At 40.0% G+C, this 20,497-nt stretch overlaps 1 long non-coding RNA gene across 2 annotated transcripts in view; it reads right to left on the bottom strand.

Moving 5' to 3' along the window:
* Nucleotides 1-19,129: 19,129 nt before the first annotated feature.
* LOC128086702 (uncharacterized) overlaps nt 19,130-20,497 on the bottom strand; it is a 75,102-nt gene continuing 73,734 nt past the window's right edge. For both annotated transcript variants that reach the window (XR_008209486.1, XR_008209485.1), the window contains one exon: nt 19,130-19,714. This is a non-coding gene — a long non-coding RNA (uncharacterized LOC128086702). The remainder of the gene's footprint in view (nt 19,715-20,497) is intronic.

Here is a 20,497-nt window from a genome sequence, read left to right as displayed (position 1 = left end):
CAAACAACAACAAAAAAACAACACTAGTTCAGCTATATTGTGTATTCTCAGATGCAAATTGCTTTTAGATAAAAAGTATAACAGGTTATGAGTGGCACCTATATATGTGTATACAACTATGTGCATTAATGCCTTTCCTTTATTACAAGTCATCTGAGTCAAGAAGGTGGCATCCTTTGCTATTTATACACTACCTACATCTTACAACAGAACAGGGACTTTCATTTACAAGATTTATCTTTACTCATTCTAATCCCTGTAAAAATGTCAAAACTGGTGGAAATCCCAGTCATCCACAGCAGACAGTAATGAATGGCTTTGGCTGGATTCAGATGCTGCAGAGATTCTATGTGGCTTCCTTAACTTCTGCCAGGATGACAAAGACTAGCAGTCCACAGGACAGTCAGCTCCCTGTGCCTTAGCCAGCGTCTTCCTCCAATGTTTTCCTGCTACAGCTAAGGAGCATACCTACTAAAACACTATCACAGAACCAGCAAAGTTAAAAACACTCTTTGACAGTAAAAACAACGTGTTCAAGAGATCTGACCTTGTGTAAATGACTTCACTCTATTCAGCCTTCCATCGGTACATAACAAACAAAAAAAACACAATCTTTTCCTGCCTACCATCCTCTGTACATCTCACTTGTAAGATCTTACAGTTTTAGGCACGTGAAGTGATGTAGTCTTGGATAGGGCTGAGAGTTCTATGTGTTATTGGGGAAAAAAAAAATAGGGGAAAAGAAAGAAAAGAAACACCTAAAACCCTTAAGAAGACAGTGCTGTATTAAAATCTAACTACACTGAGTCCAGAAGAGCTACATACCAATTTCTGCTCTGACTTCACAGTTTCACAAAGGCTTAAACTCCATTTGCAGAAAGCCAAACAAAAAACATTACAGTTTTGCTGAAGCTTTATCTCTTACAGATAAAACCATTATTAAAAAGCAGGGTTTCCCTAAACTGCAATATGTTTGTACGTACACCTTTCATCACTTGGAAATTACCACTAAGCCTTCAGAAGGCTCGAAGCTTGCTTTGAGCTGCACAGCTGAAACCAAAGCCAGAGGAATGCAAGCACAGGGAGAGCCTCTGAAGGGCTAAGGAGCTCGCAGTGCTCCTGCTTCACAATTCTCTCTTACAGTAGCTAACCTGGTGAAAGCATAATACTGATTATTCCCAACCTTTTCATTCCTTAAGTCAAATCTTCACAGCAAAGATTCTCAAGATAAAGAACTCTCCTCAAGTTAGTATGACCCTCAAGCTTTGAAGAACACACGTTGAGTGCTAATTACCCACATGCAGTTTAACACAAATAGTTTGGGCACAGGGTACAGTGTCTCCCTGTGGTGATCAGACAATTTACTGTTTCCTCTTTTAACCTATCAGGCATATAAAATGTCTCTTTTCAGAAGGGAAAAGAAAAAGCACATTAACAATTTTGAAAAGACAGCTCAACTCATCTCGGATGAGGTGATGAATTTTGGAGAACTGTTTATGCTATTCAGACAGCCTTAACGAATTCTGCAAGAGCAAAGCTTTGAGGGAAAAAGGCAAAACTTGCTCTCGCCCTTGTTTCTCAGGTGGAGCAGTCAGCCTCTAAATGAAGAGAACCAAAAATGTAGGGGACAGTCTGGAGATTTCACAGTGCCATTTCACCTGGGTTAGAGCTCTTAAAACCTGCTGGCTAGTGAGGGCATCAGCTAATATATGCCAGTTTTATACAAACAGCTCTGGAGTCTCCTGCTGTTGAATTATTTATGTGAGAATAGTTGTTTGTCAAGGCACAATAATGGGGAAAACGTACCTTGGGAAAAGAAAGATAATAGTCATGCTTTTCGTTTAAAAAAAAAAAAAATAGCATCACTTTATATATTCAGTGATATTTTTACCCTTACTTTGAAGTTGAAATACATTTAATATCTGGTCTTAGTAGGTTAAAGAAAGCTTGGAAGATCTCATAAGATGTATTTAATCAACTAAGGAATATTGTTTGATAAAGAATTCTGAAATTACATGCTTTTTCAGACCTCCCTCTAAGCACACCATTTTACTAATGATTTTAAATTAAAAATGATCTTCACTGTAAAATTTTGAGATTTTATAAGTGACAGCATTAAAAGGGAAAGGACAGGTTCTCAAAATGTAATAAACTTTAGCAAAAAGGACCATCACTCATGGCCAGGCACCTCCACAGCAATAGACCTATGATTCCTTTGACAAGCTCTCAATACTTGCTCCAGGTAGATCCTGAGCAGGGCAGTAAAATCCAGCATAGCTTTAGATTTGTGCCCTTCCCTGCACCACAGAGGGCATCCTGGTATTCCTGAGGGAAGCAAGCCAAATTGCAAACCTTGCCTGGGCAGAAATTCACATGTGCATTCATCAATACTTGTGATAGCTTCCAGCTTATGAATGTAATTCATCATTTACTCTCTTGTGACCTGATCTGGTTTTGGATAGAGCCAGCAGAACAACTCCTGTAAAAGTTCACTGGCAGCTAAACAGGTCATAGGTGGAAAAACACAATCTCAAAACATGTAGGTAAGGACAAAATTATTTCTGAGTATCAGTTTAGCAGAAATACCCTTCAGTTATCAGTTCAATCAGAACGTGTTCAGCTAAAAGCAAACTTTAAGCACAAGGAACATGTATGCATACATGTATGCAGGCGCAGCAGCCCCAGTGCTCTCCAGCTAAGCCACCCAACCCTCTGACTCCCACCCAACACTTCTGAGAGGCTACAGCTGATGCCTGCTCCAACCCAACAGCTCAACAGGGCCATTTCCAGCTGGGAAAAATGTCCATGCTGGACTTCAGGCTGAGCAGCAGCCTTTGGAAAATACACAATACCTAGACAACGTAGATGTAGACAATGTGTAGCTGTTAGAAAGACTATAACAGAACAGCCAATTTAGTTATTAATCTATTCTTGGAAATACAGATGTACTATCATAGCTTATACTTTCCAGATGACTGCTCTAATCAGACCCTGTAAGTCAGGAAGAGCTTGGTTTCTCCCTGTGATTTTTATATTCCTCATTAAGCTGACAATCATCACGAATTAATCAACCTTTAATCCATTCATTCTTGGAGAAAAAAGAAAAATAGTATAAATGATCTTGTGTCTAAAGTCTCTAAGTCATCCATATTAGGTTTAGAGAGAATGGGGGAGCTGCACAGAAAGCCCTTTTTTCCCACCCAAATTCTTCCCTAACCCAACAGTTTCTCATTGTCCCACTTTCAGTCAGGTTCAGCGAGGTGCTTGGTATGTGCTCTGCTTTAAGCCTATGAACTGCCTCATTACAGACAATGATTCACTGTAATTTCAGACTGAGAGAATTCCCCCTTGGCTTTTTCTCATCAGCCAGAAATCACAACGTCCCAGTTTAGAGATGGAAGCCCCTGACAATGGCCAGGAGGAAGGATGCTCAGGGAGAAGCAAAAGTAACAGGGCCAGCACTGAATACTGCCCTTCCTCATATGATCTCCCAAAACTAGGTATCTAGGGGCTTCCTATATGGAGCAGGCTGTGTCTAGGCCACCACATTTAACACTAGCTGATGAAAATGAGAAGCTTGACAAGGCTCCTTTCATACAGATCTTAAGTTGTATAACAAAATCATGCTAATTCAGCAATCTTACTCTAATGTTAACTACATATGTTTTTGAGCTGAGCTTGTTCTCTTTAAATGGCACAAGCAAAATCAGCAACCACTTGAAAGAAGCAATCACTTTGATCTGGAAGAATCTACCAGTCATCCCTAGAATCTGAAACTGAGCCTCCGACAGCCACAAAAAGTTCAGTTGTTCATTCAACTTGTCTGCCCAAAACAGCACAAATGATATCACAACACTTGCAAACAGAGAACGCTTCAAAATGTTGTGTAGCATTCAGAGAGGGCCCAAAGGAGCTGCAAAATTCAGGACATTTTCTTTTGAGGGAATGTGCTATAGAATAAGCAGGCAGCCTATTTGCAGAAGGGCACCATGAATACCACTGCACACGTCACATTCCTCCCCTCCAACAGCTCGACATCTTTTGCATTCAGTTGGCAACATTAATGCTGTCTCGCCTCTAAAATAAGCTCAAGGAATTTAGGAAGTGAGGATTGGATTCAGAGTTGATTCCAACTACAGTTCCTGTTTTGCCAATAGAGACAGCTTTTCTTCTCAGGCAAAAAAATGAAAGGCATAGTTGAGGAGCAGGTGGACTGTGTGTGTTTCCCTCAGACATATAGCCTACTGTACATATGCTGCATTCTGCTGAATATTCCACAGTGCTCAGCTTGCGCAGGCTGCTTTCCATTAACCCAGTGTTCCACTTTATCTCCTGCCTAAAAATAGCACTGTAATTTCATTGTCAGATTTTTCTAAAGAAAAACACAGACCAATACTCCTAATTGAGGCAGCTATTTGTCTTGTGCTTACCTTCGAGAGGTGTTGGCTGTCCCTGAGTCTAACCTTCATAAATCTTTTTATGAATCAATTTGATATGGAAACAGCCTGAGCAGTGGAACTGCTTCCTCTTCAGGTTTTAGGAAAGATGACTTTTCAGTCACACGCAACTGCATGCACAACACCTTTGAATTCCTGATTACACTGTTCTGCAAGCTCTCCTCTAATAGGAAGTCAGACTTCCATTTACAGCAGAGCAGCTGAAATGGTTTAAAACTTAAATAGCTATCACGAGCCACCCTGTAATAATGCAAATAAAACACAAAGTCCAACGTCCAGCACCTTACTGATCTACAGCCTTAATGCACCCGAAAATTACTCATCAGGCAAATTATAAGGGAAGGTGCCTTCCCAAGACCTTCTGAATACATATATATGAAAAATGAAAGGCATTTTCATTAAGAAGCAGGCTGTAATAGGCTTGTAGGCAAGCAAACAGGCATGTCTATGGGTGGGTGGTATGCAGGGGAGGAGGAGGAGGTAGGGAGCACATACAGCAACCCCAGCACTCATCCTTTGCCTTGTAAGGCCTGTGTAAGGACCTTTTGTAATTCTACTTCCAGCACATGTATGGGGGAGTAAAGAGGAAGAAGAAAGGAAGGAAATGTATATCCATGTATCACTCTCAAATATTATGATATTTAGGAGTTTTCACTTAAAGGAAGAAGCACCATCTGTACCTCACTTCTACACAGAGCAATGCAGAAAAGTTTCAGCAGAAGCAAAGCACTTAATTACTTCAAGGAGAACCATTGATTACTACTTAGCCAAGATACTTTCTGAGCAAGCAGGTAACACAGAGATACCCTAGAGCTGGCAGGTTCCACTACGGAAAGAGACTAAGAGGCCACTAGAAAAAGGGGAAAAAGAAAGGCTTCTGCCCATTTCATTCTTTCCTTCAAGAACAACAGGAAGTGTGCTGGATTGCTTCTTTTGTCAGGCCTTCCTTTGTTTTTACTGTGTTCTTATTTACAACAGGCACTGCTCCCCACACACAGAGGATACAACTTTGGTTTTTCTAAGGGCTAAACTGAGGCAGCTTCATTGCTACAGAGGCCAACAAGCACTCCCACCATTTTTTATTCCAGTTTTAATAGCCAATGTAGGCTTGTAGGAATACAATGTATCAGAAAAAACAACTTTGTACATATGCACACAAATAGACCCCTAACTCTCCTTTTGTTAACTTTGCCCAAACTAAAGTTGCACTCTCAGCTGTTCACTTTCAGCTCAGAAAACATTTTCCCTTCCACCCTCATTCAGAGTTCCTACCGCTTTCCTTCATCAGACTACATTCGCCAGATTAACATCACTGGGATTCTGACAGTGCAACTCCTTTTTTTCTAAAGAGAAAAACATCACTATTTTCTTATGATAATGAAAGAGTGTCTCCAGGCTGGGCAGAAATACACATTTGATACATTAACTGTTACAGCTGAAGTCTAAGCCCACAACACAGAAGTTGCATTGCCTTGTGCAGGGGTGTGTTTACCAGTTTGCCAGTGACCAGATGACAGTCAGTACCACTGAGGTGCTGTTAACAAGTACTTCAGTTGCAACAGTGCCTCATGAAACTGGGCTTTCCTCAAAGTAAAATCTTCACCAAGATGACCTACTGTTATAGCTGCAGCTACCAACTCTGCTCTCAGCTTTTATTTGTTTGGGAAGCAAAGGATTGCATGTTTCCTAGTGAGGAACTGCTACCTTGAATGGCCTGTGCTTAAGGGACTTCTGATAGATTTAATTTCTGATGTTTATGTTAGATTCATTTCTCATAGAACTTCAGTAAAATCTATCAGGCTTATTCTACACATTACACCAGCTCTGCATTAACACAGCATGTTAATTTCACACCCAAAATAGCAATTGGATCCTCTCTGTTAAGCTCAGCTGAAGTTTCTGATGTTTGTCCCTGTTCTAGTAGAATCTATCCTATATTCTCATACCCAGATATATATTCAAGAGTTGTTACCTAGTGCAGATTCTGACTTAAGGTCAGGCTGGACGGGGCTCCGAGCAAACTGATCTAGCTGTGGGTGCCCCTGTTTATCACTGGGACATTGGACTAGAAAAGTTTTAGGGGTCCTTTCCAACTCAAATGATCTGTGACTCTACTCCCTTGACTTGAATTTTTGTTCCCCTAGTTACATGCTTATGTTAAAGGCATTTACAAGAAATCTGAGGAGAATCCTTAAAAATAAGAGATTCCCCAAACCCCTTTTGATGGATTTTGTAGAATATTAAAAATAGATGTTGAAGAATGATGAACGTGTGCCTAAGATCTACCTATACTTCTTCGTAGTTTAGCACTGTAGCCCCAGAATGTATTTTTCATCTTTCTTTCACTATGGGAAACACAGTTGAGTTACAAATGTAGTACTTTAAAGCTCAAAAGTAAAAAAGTCAATGGGAGAATCAAGTTTTGAACAAAAGAATGCTTATTTAATACAGTTCACTTCAGAAAAAAATGGAAGAGAAAAGATTCAGAAAGCCAATTGTTAACATTGATTTTAAAGAAAATAGGGTTTGTGGGATTACTGGATTACATTTGATGGAAATTAGCTTTATTTCTCACATAGCATTTTATTCTTGCAATTTTCTACACAAATTTAATGGAAAAGATAAAGGAACACCTGGATGATAGTTGGATGGCACTAACCTCCCTGTCCCCCATGATTATTGAAGCAAAGCTCTTAGCATCATGGAAATATTCTACAGAGCATACAGTACCCCAATAAAGTGATGACCAGCATGAGAAAAAGAGGAGTGAAGCACAGTAATCTCAATTTGTATAAAGGAACTAAACGTTTTAGCATAGACGATTGTTTCCTCTTAGTATTGCAGGTCACACTAAGCCATGACAAGTATGAAGAGCAGCTGTAATATCTGCCAAATCATGAGACTGTTTGCAACCAGCAAACCCAGGAGAGATGGGTTTTACATGGGTGATGAAAACTTCAGACAAAGAATTATTTCATTTTCCAGGAAACTCAAAGACATTTGCTTCCAGGGGGAAAAAAAGAAAAGACAATATCACAACTCTTTGTTTTAAGCCATGAGCATCTCTCTCTCTCTCCAGCCTTCAAAGACTACTGAATGATTTTCCTTGGTCTCTGAACTACCCACAACCCACACATCATAAAGAAAGAGAATACCAAGTTAATTATGCAGCCTAAAGACATCTTTTGCACAGACCCTTGGCTTTTCAATAATCTATCAATTTTTTTCTCCAGATGGTGTTGCCTCCCTCCAGTTGCTCCATTGTTCTTTAGTTATGCAAGCAGCTTCTCTATTAAAAATTGACAACTGCCCTTCCTCTAAGCTTTCTGCAGATTCAGATATTTGTAGTTCTTAGAGGCATAAAAATAATTTTTTTTTTCAAAAAAAACAGCAACAACAACAACAAAAACCCCACTCCCGTATAAATAAATTCCCTAAGAATATTAAACAGAGAATGACAAAACATCACTTTGTCTCCACACTCTCCCAGAAGACAGATATAAAATAATTTATCAGCAATACGCCAAAGGCCAAATATTCAAGTGGAACAACATGGCTTCACTGGAACACATAGCACACTGTCCCCTTTTATCTGTGTGACTATACTGCCTGTTCTCTATCATTTTATGCTTTCATTGTAAATGTAGCAGATAACAGAATTATATTTTCCAACTTTTATAGTACATACATATAAATTTTTAATCCTCAAGCACACCTGAAACAAATCATTCTCAAAGAAAGCTTTACAATTTGTGCTGTAATTGGTAATGGGAATATTTTTGTTGCATCACTTGGGGCAGCTCTCCTGAAAGTGCATCGGTGCTCCAGTAAAAAAGAAACTTTGGAAGATTTACAGTTTTAAAAATTAAAAGCTCTCAACATGCAAAGGGTTCTCCAAATTGTTTTTCAGTTCTCTTCATCTAAAACACTGGCATTAAATCCTCTCCATGGCAAGATTATTAAGCAGTTCTGCTTAAGAAACAAGAACACTGCAGTTCTTAGGAAGGAAGTCTCAGGAGTATGGCTCTTCCAATATTACGTTGGTGCTGTGGGCAATCTTGGCCAAAGCATATAAAAAAAACCCATAGCCATGTAGAAAATAACAGCAGATGAAAAAAAGCACATTTTAAACAAGATTTTACTCAAGAAGATACAAGTTGGATTCTGAAAAACAGCAGACAGATGTTCTTATCCTCTTAAAAACCCACCAATTCCTATTTACCCATTTTCACATTCCACTCTTAAGCGAAGAACCCACATTGCTACAACTTGCCTCTCAAACTCAAAGCTTTAGAAAAATTAAAGAGCACATGATGCAAATATTTTCATCAAGCTACACTTCAGAAACATTTTGTGACATCTGCATTTATACATGTGGAACAATGAATATTTCTTTTGCTGGAATTCTCTACTTGAAGTTAAAGGAATGGTAATCATTTCCTTTAATGTTAGTAACTGGGTACAAAATAGCAATAAGAAACTCTCTCAAGGTTTTATTATTACTCTACATATCAAGGAATTATAGCTTTTTAAATAGACTTGCTAAATTTACTTATCTTTTCCTGTCTCTATGAGATATACGTAAAACACTGCAAAAGACTCAGAAATAGAGCTTGGCAGGAAGGTAAAATATTTTACTTTTCAAATAACGGGCATAAGTTATTTCCCACCCCTCCAAAAAATGCAGCTTCCATAATTTGAGGACCATTTTAGTGTGGAGTTTTTGAGTGCTTAAAATCAGTGGTAAAAGCATGACTGATTCCTTTCAGTCAGAAGGCCTCTTTTGTCTTTGAAACCTCTGTCAAACTATTTACTGTCAATGTCCCCTAATTCACTGATTCAAAACTTGTCAAAACGATTTTCTCACACCCCAGTTACATCTGTGCATAGGTCAGAGCCGGTGTTTCGGTTTTCAAAGATGACCAACTGTGGTACAGTTGGGAGCTTGTGCTGGGAATCTGCCCATAGATTCCTTCATTTCAGAATAAAGTATATACACGATTCCAGATCAGCCCTCCCCCTAGAACCACACAAATCTGAGTCAACTGTCCCCTACTGAAATGATCCTTTCTGGTATTCCCAATCTTTCAGGGTGCCACTATCACATAAACCATTTTCAAAAAGCAGTGCAATTTGACAGCCAGCTGGTAACCACAGCACATGCTGGCTGCAGTAGGTGTTCTGGTATTCTGAGGGGCTTGAGCTGCCTTCTTCAAAACGCCTTGTAAAGGTCTGATTTGCTTCATGCTAGCAGCCTGAGTCCCAGTAACAATCTGACAAAGGAAGCACAGAACACTTTCCAAAAAGTAAGTCAGACTGCACTGAAATCCAACCATGACATTGGTGCTGGAAACTGAGCTACTTCAAAGCAAGTTTGGACATCACAGAATCACAGAATGGCCAGGGTTGGAAGGGACCTCAAAGGTCATGAATCTTCAACCCACTGCCACATGCAGGGCCACCAACCTCCCCCATTCAATACCAGACATACCTGCACTATTGCTGCCTATCACCACATTCAGTTTGTACTTTTAGCTCTGCTCTATTTCGAGGCTAGAAAAATTTTAGTTTCTCAATTCAAACACAAGGCTCTCACAGCTCTTGTTTTGTATTAGAATAAGTGAAGCAATTTAGGTTTTTGCATCCTTCCCATGCATTCCAAGCCATTCATTTCGTAGCACACTAGAACATCACAAGCACAGCCAAAGACTGGCAATGCTAGTGCCATCACTAGAGATGTCTTAAACAGCAGCTTACTGTTCACCATTTTACAGATGGAGAAGTACAAGTTTGCAAGCTTGCAAAGCCCAGCTGCAGTCTGCGTGCCTTTGACTGGTGAAATGGCTCTCATAAAGCAGATGAGAACATAAGAGTGAAATGAATCCTGAGAGGTCCTGACATGTTTGTTTCTGGGCAAGTTTTCAAAAGTTCCTACAGGGGGGTGTAGGATGGAAGACACAGGTCTGAAATTTGTAAGATTACAAGCTGCAATATGAAATCACAGGAACTAGAACAGCATGTTGTAGAAGTCCAACCAGCATGGAAAGGATTAGCCATTTAAATGAAACAAGCACAACAAGAAGCATATTATTCCAAGCTAAAAGTTCTGGCAGTATATACACTTGACAAAATAAAATAAAATAAAATAAATCTATCTGCTGAACCTTTATTTGCATTTTCAAAGGAAGCATATCATCCAATCCCAACAAATGGATTTCTTATTTTACTGTTTCTATGACAACTATTTGCCTTTCAGAGCTAGCAAATGAAATGAATGGAGAAAAACCACTTTATATGGTAAACTGATTCCCAGTCCTTTATCCCCATCATAGAGCGCTGCTGTACTCAAAGGTGCTCAGTGGTTTAAGCTGTATCATGTTTCCAAATAGATTTTTGTAGTGTTTTCATAGAGAACATTAATCCTAGAGCATGAGCACCTGAGGTCTTAGTCAAAAAATATTTTCATGTTTTACATTTGTCTGCAACAGACTCAGTTTTTATCATACCGTATGACAGAAACACTCTCTATTCTTTGTAGACTGTCATCAACTGATACATTGATTTTTTTTAAACGTACATGAAAGTGAAAACACATTCCTTCCTACAAGAGGTCTGAACTTTGAGAAACCTCTTTCATTTTCCAAAGAGAAAATGTCACAATTAGTCTTAGAAAACCAGAGTGTGAGTATTCTATAGGCTGTCTTCTCTTACACCCAATAACAGGGTACTTAGAAAACAAAGTGTAGTTGCAGCAGTGTTTAACATAGGGACGTCTTTCTGTTACTGCTATTGCTATGGACCACCCTGCACTGCTTCACAAATCACAGTCAGAATGTAGCCCTTGGGACACTGCCCTGAAAAACAGTGCCTCAAACCCTCACACATCAGCAGCGATCGCCAAACGAAGCCAGACAATAGGCAGTAATACCATTAACCACAGAAAGCTGATTCCTAACGAGAAATAAGCTTCAGAGCTCTGCAGGGGAAAACACGCTGGTAACGAGGTGCTGCGGGCTCAAGGCATTGTAACCGCTCCATCTGCTGGTGCTGGTTAACACTGCACGCAGCTGCCATGGAAATTTCTAGCTAATACACCAACAGGTAAGTGTTTGGCCACGTCACAACCGGCTTCAAGCCTGTTTCACCAACAGCTCAGGGCAACCCTGGGTCACAGGGCAAGAGCAGAGAGGGCAAAAGCGTTGCTGGCTGCCTTGGTCTGTTTCCCAAACCCTGGCAATATCTGCTGTTTATCAGTAAGCAATTTCGTTCGGATATGTAAACAATTGTGGCATCTCCTCCTTCTTAGAGATTAGACATTTGGCAAACACAATGCATGTAAATACCGGCAGTTGATCAGCTCCAGCCTACTGATACGGCGGCCAAATCATGCATAGTCTGTTAGAGACATGTCCTGACTACAGCTAATAGTACTCTAACTGCCACAACGTTAACATTACCAGGCATTTCTTAATAGCAATCAGTACCTATGTTTAAATTCCATATTATTATACCATAATGTTTGAGTGTTTGTGATTTTGTCTGGCTTTCGGCAAGTAAAGTAAGAGGCAAAGAGCTGTATAAGGTCAAGCTCTCTTTTATACTTAATTCTCATCAAAATCCCCTGACACAAAGCCAGTTTTCATTTAGTATCTTCCCCGGGATACAAGTCCCACAGATGCAGTTCTTGTTCTGCTGCTTACAAACACAGGAGAGCGATAAACTACTGCTTCAGTGTAGGATATGAGCAACTTCTGAATACTTTGTAAAGACAGCAGCACCTAACTAACATCAATGTATGGTACAACAGCCCTGAGAACCTGAAATTCTGGTGTTACAGTGTTTCATTTTATTCTAACCAAGACGAGAGGTTAGTTGGCTTTTGTTTTATTTTCCCTGCCCTGAATTTTCCATGAAGTTGAATTCTCCATAATGTGACGTTGGATTGTTCTCACTTGGCAATTTTAAGTCTGCACCATCACTTCATTCTGCTCTATGTCAAAATACCTAAACCAAATGAGCTTATTTTGCTCTACAGCAATAAATAAGTAGAATATTTTGAGCTAAACACTGAAGATATGCAGCTCAAGTAGGAAATATATGAGGTTCTAAATAGCAACTGACATTCATTACCACAAAAATACAGTACAAATTATTGAAAAAGACAAAACATGACGGTCTATCTCATACCAAAACAGAATTCGCAACTATTTGGTTAAGACTGCCTTTTCTGACAACAAAACTCATTGAAAACGTCTACCTCTACCTTAATTCTGAAGGGGTATTCTGAAATATCTAAACCCTTTTTTGTTTTTTTTGCTGATTTTCCTGATTCAGTTCTGCAACACTTCTCCATTCATCTAAAACAACAACAACAAGCCAAACCAAACCTCTTTCCAGCAGTGTAGCCTAACAAGCAAATTTACCATCACTCAGTGTCATCTGGGATACTCACGTTACACAAGAGTAAGGTATCTACTCTTATGTTTAAAAGCATTTCCTACTAGTGAGATACGCTGGAATCATTAAAGTACTTTTGCAATTCAGATTAGAGAAAGTACAGCTCCTAGATCACTTGCACCACTTATTACAGCCATGTTCACAGGACTACCACATAAACAAATTGGCTGTGAGAAATCAAGTCTAATATTTCATGGCTTCCCCCTCATACAGAGATAAACACCTTGGGTTTGTTCCTTTTCTCTGAATTGCAGTTAGCAGAGATGAACTCAGCTATTTTGCTAACTTCCCAAGCACTGTCTCACCCACCAGCTAAAGGCTTCATCCTACAACATCCACAGCTTCACCCCTGTTTTAGCATCACTGTCCCTGCTCTTCTCAGCCTGTAATCGAGCTATTGCTCACCTAATCGCTCACCTTCTTCCAGCTCACTCATATTCTTGAGAAATGCATGTAATGCCATTGATTTTCACATCATACTCAGCAATCCTCGAAGATCCCAGCTTTGTAAATCTGATTGGATTGCTGTTTGCTGGAGACCCTCAAGATTTCTAAGGCACGTTTGAAAATCAGCTATCCAGGACACATACAATCAGCCAGGTGTCTGTAGACTATACCATGCTTGATGCTGAGCAATCATTTGTCCTCTAAGAGCCCAGTTTTTTTAAGCGTTGTCTAGATTTACCAGAAAGTATGGTATTAATGCAGAAACCAATGAACTTACTGTGAACCAGGTGTGATAAGTTTGTTTTACATGCTTCTTTAGAAAAGCAGCCATGAGAACTAAGAGGAAGATGCGACAGTTGGAGTAATTTTTTAATTCATTCTTTCAGCATGTCATAAGCTAACAAAATGTTCAAATTAGATCAAATATCTGTACTTTTTACGTTATTATTGGAAGCTGAGGGCTGTTCACAGGCATTGCCAACTGTAGACTTCATTGCCTCGGTGTAGACATCATTGCACTGGCCACTTCCAAGGGAGAAGGTAGCCTTCATCCATCTATTACAAATGATGTAAGGTACTCATAACTCTTGGAAAAAGAAAAATCCCTCTACTACCAGGTGTCCTGCTGTCCTGGGTAGTTATAGGTTTATCAGGTCTAAAACACGAATTGCAGGTGATAGGGGAGTACAGCTGATTTCAATGGGGCTTAAAGCAGGACCGTTAGAGCACTCAGAGGAGCCCACACCAAAAATTAAGGAGGCCTTGTGCATGCCATCATCGGCCCTTTTAGCTTCATTTGCTTTTCTCAATGAAGAAAGAAGGGACAAGATGTGTTAAAACTGTAACTTAAAATCACCTTTCATAGACTCATAGAATCTTTAGAGTTGGAAGGAATCTTTAAAGATCATCTAGTCCAGCTCCCCTGCAATGAACAGGGACATGTACAGGTAAATCAGGTTGCCCAGGGCTTGATCCAGCTTCGCCTTGAAAGTCTACAGGGACAGAGCATCAACTATATCTCTAGGCACCCTATTCCAGCCTCATTACTTTCACTGTAAAAGACTTCTCCTTATATGCAATTATAGCCTTTCATTCTTCTTTCCTTTTCTGCATTCTTGTGTGCGTATATACACACACACACACACACACACACACCCTTATATTTACTTGATCCTCCAAAGGGAAAAAAAAACAAGCAGCCAATTAAAAAACAAATGCAGAACACCAAGAAAAACTAAGGGAAAAAAAAAGAAAAAGAAAAAATCCTACACTGAGTGTATTAATACTTTAACAGAATTTGTACTTACAGATGAGCTTCGTAAGTGAATAGGAATCCTGCAGCGTTATGAGTGACAAGATGTATTTAAAAATATCTGTTTCTCACTCTCCAGATTTGTATTCTCTAGATACACGTGCAGAAGTTCAGAAGAAATGTCTGCATTTGAAGACAGCTGGTTAAAACTTCCTAAAATTAACATCTTACAAATGAGATGTATTTGCATATGAAAAAGCAATACTGACGAACAGTTACCACCGTGCATCAAACGCAAACTCTGAGTTCAACACAACAGAAAACCATGAAAAATTCTGACTTGAGCAATATGCCAAGAAACTCAGAGCTTGATCCAAAGCATCCACTGATAACAAGGCTCATGTTTACTGCAATAGGCTTTCAATCACGTCCCACTGGAATCTGATTACCTCCCACAGAAAATGGACCTTTCTCTCCACAGTCCACTGCAGCTGTCTGCAGCTACAGCTGTGCAGCATCACAGAGTCTTTCTACAGAAATCTACATTAATTTCCGATTCAAATTTGTCATGTCCCTTGTTCCCACTCTCTATCCTAGATGATATTAAATGCACAAGCACTGAAGTATATTCGAGCATCTTCCAGGAGTTGCGAGCATAGCAAGCTGAACTCAAAGTAGTGAAAAAATTCAGTGTGGTTTCCAGAAAAACATTCTTCAAATTAGACAATTAATTCTATGCTCCTATAACAAGGAAGAATATCAATTTTTTAATACCAAATACCTGGCATGGCACCCAGCACTTGCACAAACTACACACTCCAGGCAAATTCCAAACTTCTCAAGTTTATTTGGAATCTTCATACCCTTTCACGGTGCCTAGCTTTTCCTCAGTTCAAGCTGTTCAACTCACACTATTTCCAAAACTGCCTTTTCTCACAAAACCTACTTTCAACTGTGCTTCTGCAACAAATCCTCCCACCAACCCTTCCTTCCCAAGCTTCCGCTGCAGTTTCTCCCCAGAGTAGTAGAATCAGTTTATTTTTGCCTTAGCAGCCTTCCCATCAGTTTGTGTACATCCATGAAGAACTCAAAGCAGCAGACTGGCACAAACCCAGCTAAGCTTCTCTACTCCATTTCCAGCAACTGCATTTTTGTGCAAGCAAAGCAACACTGCTTGAAAGTCATGCTAGCTACAAGAGCAAACTGGAAGTCTTTAAGCAAAGATGCTTTGGAGGTCAGCCTGAAGGGAAAGGCCATAGTTTTATTTTAGGAGTAAGGTTTTGAGAAATAATCTATATGTGGACAAAACATGGGTCTCCATGGTTGTAACTAAACCAGATCTGCTCACTGAAAATCAGGCTCCCTGTAGATGTGGAACTCCTCTGAGTACCAGAGATGGAGCTCCAAAGCGAAGCCTTGTCCAAAGCAAGGAAGCCTAAGTGAAATCCTCCATCACGACCTGGAAATCACTATCTGCTTCTCTCACTGGAGTGGTAGAGACTATTTGATTATAGGAGGCAACCCTCATGTTTCATTACGTTGGCCCACAACGTCAGAGGCAGATGTTGGCGGTATGGCAGTAGAAGTAGAACCTTTCTGCCAACATTCCATTACATTTTGTTGGCATGTGACAAAAGGCTGCAGAGTGGGCAATCTGACCAAATACTACCTGACCTGGAAGCGTGTATGAAGCAAAGGTGCATCATTAAAGTCCTGCATGCAGAAAAAAAATGCCCCCACTGACATACACTAACGTTTGCTGAAAGATTCTGGAGACCAACGAGTGGATATAAGCACAGTAAGGCGGTGGGTGGTGCATGCAACAGTGCTGACAGCAGTGTAAAAGACAAACCACGTTCCAGACAGTCACATACACAGATGTCACAGTACAAAATGAAGAGCATCCCAATCAGCTAATCTTCTTGAATCAGTGGATTATAACCCAGGAGTTGTGTATGGAGCTGAATATTGGTTTCAATGCCTTGAAAACAATGGTCACAATGTTGGAATACCACAAAGTTTGCAGCAAGGGAATCCTACAGATGCTCACACAGGAACAGAAAGAACACCGTATACAAGTTTGTCAATATGAGGCTGAAGGTGACAGTTTATTGGATTGCATCATTAGTAGTGATAAGATGTTGTGACAGTGACAGAGCTGAAGGCTCAAACTTCCAGAGTCAGGCAAGAGAAGACAACGACCTCTCCTCTTGCCACAAAATGATGCCAGGCCCCATAGCAGTCTGAGGACTGAGGTGCACTGTGCACCTTGTGGCTGGATCATCCTGCAGCACTCCCATCATAGTCTAGATTTGGCACCTACTGACTTCCCTCTGTTCAACCTGATGAAACATGGACTGCACGGGCAACATTTTCCTAGCAATGATGCAACAGCGTGTCACCTCTGCTGGTGTAGATTTTTAAAAACACAGCATGCAGGCTCTTGTTCACCGCTAATGAAAAGGCATAATCAGTGGTGGTGACTACATTGAAAACAGCGTTATAGCTCAGGATTTGTTCCATCAAATACTGTTGTCTTTGTATCAGTTGTAGTTGCCATGGAAATAAATAGGTTGCTCCAAAAGTAATGTCTCCTAAGTATTATGTGCTTGCAACACAATGGAAAGCACAGCCATTACAGCAGAGCAGCAAGATCCCAGGCTAGAGGAAGGGAGAATTTTCTCAAACACAAAATCTAAAGGCACAGAAATAAAGAAAAGAAGCTGCTTACCTCCAGAAAGCCTCATGCAAGCTGAGATTCCTAGGAAGATACTCTTGCCTCCAATGCCAGCCCTTAAATGAGGGCTTCACCCCTTCTGGTTACTCAGGTGCATTGCATATACCTGAGCTCCCCTGGTTTGGCCCTGCACTCCCACCAGGTGCTCCATCACTGCTTCAAGCCTTGACTTAGCATTTCCACTACAAAACTAACCATTTTGGATTTAGGAGTTTCACTTGTATTGTAAGAGATTTAGATTCTTCTTTTCTTTGATTCATACAAAATGCCTCTTATTCTAATTGTTTGAGAATTTCTGAGCCAAAACCATTTCACATTTTTGTTTAACTAAATGATCAGCCACATTGTTTTAGTTTCCTTTATTGGGTGGCTAATGGTGAACAGAAATAAACTGTCTTAAGGAGATAGCTTACCTCTGCATCAAGTCTGATATGAAAAACCAAATATTTTTGCAAAACGTCATCCAATCTCAAAACATTTAAAAAAAAATTAAAAAAAAAAATTTCACTCAAGCTACTGCTAAGAATGAGTAACAAAGCGAAAGAATAACAAAGTGCACACTGGTCAAGTAATCATTAAGAGGCTGTGTGTCATTTGGGATACAGCTAATGGAGCAACTGTCAGACAGAGAGATGAGCTAGGCACCCCATTTTGTGTTCTCTGCTTTAGTTGTAACGTTATGCTCTAAAACCCAGCAGTAATCTGTAAGAAAGGCAATTAAGCTTGCCCAAGAGCAAGTGTATTTTCCTGGCTCTGCAACATGCTTCACTTGTTATAGCCCATTTTAACAAGCCCATTCAGCTGCATTTAGTCTTCAGAGATGTCAAATGGACTTTTACTCTGGCTACTAGACATTGTTCAAGATCATACATTACGGACAGTACCTCAGTACCATCTAAGCCACTGCTGTAGTAGTGACTATTTTGTAATGTAAAAACCCAGCTGTCTGCTGCTATGTGATAAGTGCTAAAAATGGTACACTGCAATCCAAGCTCCTGTAGCATTATAGCCAAGAGAGGATTACAAATGGAACGACTGTTGTAAGGGCAGGCTATATACAGTTGCATATATGCACTCCAGCGATTCCTACCATGGAAAAGGAGAACAGCATTTTCACTTTCAAGAAAAATTTCTCTCTAGGGTGTACTACTGGTACTTTGCTGCCAATTACTGCTTTCTGGCAATGAAGAAAGACCGTATGCTCATAGGCCATGGCATTTGATTAACAACTATAATATGGAGTCACCTGAGGGAGGAGCTGGGTCATTAACACGAGCTCAAAAGAATCAATAGCTGCAGTGTTGTTTCTCCATAATATTTTGTAGGAAAGCAAGGGAAGGAAGTGGGTTAAAAGAGAAAGGAATTACAACTGGAGAAAAATGACCAGAGCTGTTTTTAGATAGTTCCTCAGAGAGGAGGCAATTCAGATCTTTTGATTTTGGGGGCTCTTCCCTACCTCCCCACAACAGCCTCCATCAGATTACAATTACTAAAGTAGACCTAATCCATGCAAAGAGAAAGATGACATTCACAGGCAAGCATAGGGATATCTGAACTGAAACATCTGCAGCCTCATAAACTGAATATCAGACAAGTATGTAAATGGAATTATACTCACGGGAAACATCAAGAACATCCCAATAATCTTGGAGGGGCTAGGGTTGATGTACAGCCCTGCTGTTAGCTTGTGATCTATCTTTCTTGTAGTTTAACAACCCAACATGCTGAAATGGTAATTAGGAGAAAGAATTATCGGCATCTTTATGCATGCTCTCTTTATGAAAGAAGCTCACAAGTGCACATACAGAAGTTTGATTTAGTAAGTTTGAAGAATACGGACCAGTTGGTACAATTTTATGCATGTTCATCCAGCTTCCAAATAAACCAGATAGGCGGGTAAAATGAAGTATCTAAGGCCAAAACTGGTCCCTAAGACTGCATAAAGGCCACGCTTTATTGCCAGCATTCTCACATTTACTACAGAATACACAGATATTTGGACCAAGGTAGTACACCTGAGCCACCGCAATGTATTATTTTCTGCAAGACAGAGAAGGCTGAGTGAGGTTTACAGACTGAGACATGACAGATTCCTGGGGCACAAGCTTTTCTCACAAAGATTTATTTTTCTGTAGCTACAGATACTACAAAAGAAGAACCCAGAAGAAAACTCAGAAATTCTTGCACTTCTGGCTTGGATGGGAGGTTTGAAACAGTTAGCTCAAAGCATATTAGCAATATTTAGGACCAAATCTCAAAAGAGCAACAATCATTGCCTTCTCCCTGAGTACTGCTTGAAGACTTGCTCTTCAAGATAATCCCCTTCCTCTGCATTCTTTTTCCAATCTTACCCAAATCTAGAGGCTGGAGGAAAAAAAAAAAAAAAAAAAAGAAAAAAAAAAGGCACAATTTGATTCTAATAACATGATCTTCTAAGAAGTACAGGCAATAGAATCAAAGCACAAAAATAAATGTCAGCTGGTTAGTGAGGCACAAGGGCATTCAAGGAGTATCTCCAACTGACAAATCCCTGTTACAGCTTCCAAATAAAAAATAATTGACATCCCCTTTCTCTCCCCCCTACAAAGGAAAACCAAACCAAACCAAAACAAACAAACAAGCAACTAAACCGGCAAGAATGAATCCAAAGGCCTGTAGTAGTTCTCTTTGTGAAGTGTATTTGGGGGCAAGATAAGTTTAAAGATGGAGTTGTAGCACCAGCTGAATTCAGGAGAAAATAAAGGAAGGGAAACAGGACAGCATTAAAAGATGTATCGATGCAGCTCTTCAAAACAGAATCAGTCTATGCCAGAAAGCAGCATTAAGACAGAGAACCCAATGCAGGGAAACCTGGCCAAAGTATTAATGGGCCCCATTAACAGGAGATCAGGCACTGGCTGCCACGTAATTTTGGGTTTTGTAAAATATCCTTTATTTTGAAGACAGGTGTGTTAGATCTTCTAAATTAGGTAGTCAGAAACATACAAGCATGAAAAATAACATCTTGAAGTTACATAGCAGATACAGGAGGTTAATAGCAGGGAGAACTCCCAAGTTCAAGGACCTGATTATCCCCGCTGCAGCATAGTCTAAGACTATGCTGGACAAGATCCTTCGAGCAGGTCACTATAGCTGTGCAATTCCCAT

Source organism: Tympanuchus pallidicinctus, unplaced genomic scaffold (genome assembly GCF_026119805.1).
Source record: "Tympanuchus pallidicinctus isolate F22 unplaced genomic scaffold, pur_lepc_1.0 scaffold3, whole genome shotgun sequence".
Lineage (NCBI taxonomy): Eukaryota > Metazoa > Chordata > Aves > Galliformes > Phasianidae > Tympanuchus > Tympanuchus pallidicinctus.
The sequence above is the reverse complement of the archived record's forward strand: the minus strand, read 5'-3'. Positions and strand labels throughout refer to the sequence as shown.